The sequence below is a fragment of the Nansenia antarctica genome (assembly GCF_963989245.1).
Source record: "Nansenia antarctica genome assembly, chromosome: 4".
In the NCBI taxonomy this organism is placed as follows: Eukaryota; Metazoa; Chordata; class Actinopteri; order Argentiniformes; family Microstomatidae; genus Nansenia; species Nansenia antarctica.
In genome coordinates, this window is record NC_137689.1 from 20,002,868 (window position 1) to 20,007,867 (window position 5,000).

Sequence of the window (5,000 nt, forward strand, 5' to 3'; positions counted from 1 at the left end):
CCAGTTCCACCATTACTCCTTCATTATTCATCCTAGACAAGTAATTTTGGTTGGTAAAATGTTTTGGGGGGTGATCTAGGAATCCAATTAGCATACATTAATTACAGTGTAATTATAAGTGATTACAAGTACAATTATATACTAAAGCAATTGGTTATAAGCATATGTATGTTAAAAGTGAAGAAACTTTCCAATGTAATTGGTTATTTCTCCCTTTTCCACATGCCATAATGCATAATAGTGATTGTGGACCATCTGCAGGAGACTTTCTGGTGCAACAGTTTCAGTGGATCTGCAGGAGGCTTTCTGGGGCAGCAGTTTTATTGGTCATAACTGGCACAAACCGATTGTCCTCCAATTTCCCCAATCCACCGGATTCCTGTCACTCTCCATTTCAATCCACAGTCTGATCTGGTAACAAAGTCTTTGGCAATGATATTTAGTCAAGCACTCTGTAGCAGGGAGATGTTCTGGGCTAACAAATGACTTGACAGACACAATTTTCTTGCTAACAAGATTGTAGTGCAAAGATGCAAGTGAATCGGTATTCCTGCCACCAAACATAATGGCCATCACCTTGCTCCCAAGGTCCTCTATGATATTTTTTGCTTGATTTGGGAGCAGAAACACATTCGCACAGGTCTGGATGGTCGATTCACCATTCACACGTTTCTGGAACGCTGACTTTTTGCCAACACAAAAAATTTGTGAAGTTGTATCACATCCTGTGAAAGCATGAATAAACAGCAACTGAGAACACAAGTCACTACCCAGGACTTGTTTAATCTCGCTGATGTCATACACTTAAGGAACTTTGGACTTGTCCGAACGAAAATCAGCGTTTGTGCCGTCTGCAGCATTCTCTGATAGTTTATCCACAGCCGACTGGTTTTTGACCTTGTGCTAAGTTCTGCCTTCTTTGTGTCAAACATTTCTTTGATTTGGCTTGACATATTCGATGCTACAGCACTCTCCAAAGTGGTTTCTTTCGGTACCAAGGATGAGTACATTTCTCCTGCCTCGTCCACCAATGACTCAAACTGTGGGTTATCCTCCAGCAGATCTGACACAACTAGGTGATTGAAACATCTGTCCACCAGCAGATGTCCACGGAAAACTCTTTGTACCGATTTTCCAGTGATCATATGCTGGACAGCAATTGAGCCATAGAGGACTTCCATAATGTTCCTGAGTCCTGTGCCTTCCATCAGTTTTCCTATTGCACCAAGTAGGTTCATGAATGTATGAAAACATCCAAGCATCAGCACAATACTTTTCAGCTGGCTACTCTATGGTGCATCCATGATGATCTCTGCAGCTTTCCATTACAGTGGCTGATCGAACGTAATAATGGGCACACATGGTGTTTGATAGCAAGATCACAAATGAAATTCAGCATGGACAGAATGCATGTCTTGTCCCCAGAGTACAAGTCAATCATAGGCAGGAACACAAAAGATGATTGGCCTGGGTGTTCTAATCCTTGATGAATGATATGCATCATTCCCTGCCACCCAGGGGTTTCTTGTTTGAAGTTTAGTGAGAGCTCCCACAGTACATCAACTGTCCTATCACAGTTGATCAATGCCGGGAGTTGTTTGAACACAATGGTTTGGCGCACACGTTTCGCAAAGCGATGTTCGGTGATTGGAATTTTACTTTGCAGTGAAAAATCCAGGTTGGTAACGTGTCTCCTTGGAATGACACGATCCTTCTTTCGCCCTGGGGTGAGTGCTGCTATGATATCTATTCCATGGAAGGTCCTGCCATCGATAGTAAGGATATTGTGGTCAACATTGTCACCAGCAAAAAGAAGAGCCATGTCCAGCAAATCTATGTCAACCGCTAACATATCTGGGGCAACTGAATCTGCTGCATTCTTTTCAAAATGCTTTAATGAACTAAATCTCATCCTATGAAGGGTATCCACAAGGAATTGTGACCGATACAAATAATGTGCCTGCACTGCAAGGCCAACTTGTAAGGGAGCTACAACGGCACATGGTCGCACATTGCCTCTCCAATTGCTGCAACATTTCGGCTTGTCTCCTTACCCACGAAAAGACAATTTAACAATGTCAGTAGAGTGTCAGGAACAAATGAAAGGGTAGAATCAGGCTCAAGCGACTTTGCACTTGGATACTGATTTGTAAGGGACGGGACATTGGACTTGATATCACTTTTAATCAATCGCGCCGCTGCTTCAATGATCACTTGTTTCTGTGATTCTTCGTCCTTTGCTTGGGCGTTGAAATAAGATCTCACTATCTGTGATGTCCTTTCCCTCATTGTCACTATGTCTTGGAGGCCTTCTGAACGATTGTCACAACACTTCACGAACGTATCGGTCTTTATATAACTAGAGTCTGCACACTTCCATGTGTTATATCATAAAGCCTTGTTCCAGTAAAAAATAATAACTAGATGGTATTTATTACATATTAATTAACTTAGTTAACTTGAAACGAGTGACCCTTTCAGAGGGTTTTAATAGAGTCACACAAAATATTGGATTTCACAATTATGTAATTGTATCTCTGCAATTTGGACACGTCCAATGGATTTCTAGGCCCCAAGAACATAGGGTTAGACACAACAATTACTTGTCTAGGATAAATAATGAAGGAGTTAGGGAATTTTAAGGACATTTTGGCCATCTTGGACATCACCTTGAAAATTACATCTTTCTAGTGGTCAGACTTTGGTAGACTTTTAATATGTTATCAAGGACATCTACTACTACAAACAACAGTTGAGAAACCTTTTTGTTCCATTTTTTTTAGGGTAATTTTTTTGATATATATTTTTTTGATATATGCAGCCGCCTACAGGGCACCGGATCAGTGTCCATCAGGCACCCCAGGAACAGTTTGGGGTTAAGTGCCTTACTCAAGGGCACAACAGCAATGGTAGGATACCTTAGATGTGATGCCAGCAACCCTCCAGTCACCTGTTCAATCCGTTTCCGTCCTGTGGTGGGTATTGAACCACTGACCGATTGCTGGCTGGCCTCTCTAACCTCTAGGCTACCTGCCACCCCGCTGGATTGCAAAGTTTCCGAAATGAAATTATGCTTATGAATAATCAACGATGAGGTAGTCTGTGAGTCACTAAATGTGTACAATTTAAAGCGGTTATCATGTAAGTGTCATCTGTCACTGATATTAAATAATATATAGCACTTGCACAGATCGACTAACAACACATCATAGAAATATAATACTATGAATACTATGATGTAGAGTATCAATAACATTCCTCTTGTTGCTGTACAGAAATACTGTTAAAATGTGTTCAATCAAAGAAAGCTCATCAGCTATTCTGTTTCCTCCTTGTCTGGCCTCTATGAACTTGAGTATGAAGGGCATACAGTCCCGTGTTAGAGGTAAAATGTCAACACTCCCTCTCTGAAGACTGAAGCATAGATTAAAACGCTGACCCAGCCTGAACCCCATCCGTCTGTACATGCACTGGTCATTCCTGTGATCCTTTCAGCGGTGACGGCATCTCATTTAGAGTTGACACATTCAGAAAGTGACATTTAAAGGACATTATATTTGCCACCTCTGAGTTCAATAAGTACTCTTAGAAGTTTTGCGTTTCTTTTTTATTAATTAATTGACATTTTTGTACAACCCTTTCCTCTTTGTATTGAGAGTTTTTGTATTGAAAAGGTTCTCCACATCTCTGAAGATCAAATATTTTTTTACCCCAACTTCTTCCAACACATCTCCCCCCTCCCCACCCCCTTGTGTTAGAGGTGAACCTCTCTTGTCACCCAATGTGCCCAAACATTGTCTGAGTGTAATTTCCTGTCACCGTGCAGGGCAGTGGTGTAGTCTACGTGATACGCAGGACTACGCTGTATACCCACTAGGAAAGGCCAAGGATTTCCATATACCCACTTAAAAATGTGTGAGGATACGTAACAGCGTTTTGTGACAGAACTTTCACTTTCATTCTTAAAAAAACATCGGGAGTGACTATAGAGTCATATACCATCAAAGGGGGGAGATGCGACATGAAGTATGTCAAAATGCAGCACTATCATGCACAGATCAGTCTTATAACATGTCATTTATATATATAATGTTAGACAGGGAGTGCAGTTCTGAAATGAACGATATGAGGCTGGGAGGGAAAAATCACAGTATACCCACTAGAAAAAAACTAGACTACACCACTGGTGCAGGGGCAAGACTGTGGATACTCTACTTGCTGTGACAACCTCCCACCCCCACTGACTGTCTCCCTTTTATAAACACCAATGACGCGAGCGAGTGAGAGAAAGAGAGAGAGAGAGAGAGAGTAAGTGAAAGAGAGTGAGAGAGAGAATGTAAGTGAGTGTGAGAGAGAAAGAGAGAGCGAGCGAGAGAGAGAGAGAGAGAGAGTGCAAGAGAGCGAACGAGTGAGCAAGCGTAATTACACTTATCTCTGTATTAAGATTAGCAGGTTTGAGCAGGGACCCATCGAATATTACAAGGTGCATGTGTTTACATTGTCTCTCTATGTTTGATGTAACTCATCGTTCTATCACCTTCATGGTAACTGTTGGTAAACCCCGACTGGGCAGAGTGAAATATTGGGTGTCAAGCAGGGGAGGCCGGTACAGGTAGAAATTGGAGGACAGCTCATTAATCGTAGTGATACTATTCCTAATTCCATTCCATGCATTCCAATGAGCCCATCCTCCAGTTTCTACCTCCACCAGGCTCCCCTGATTGACAGCCAATAGCTGGTGAAACCGGGAACAAGTCGGCAACCGACTTGGCAATCTGACTTGGCAATCTGACTTTAATGATTTAATTATTTTATAAATGTCAACGTTGTTGAAAATCAATGACACACTCGCTAGTCAAGCCAAAATATTGCAATGCAATAGATTATGTGAGTAATCCCCACTATTACTTAGTTAGTGTAGAGTAGTGGGGATTACTCATTGAATCCAATGTTTTGGCTTGACTAGCAAGTGTATCATTGATTTTCAACAACGTTGAAAT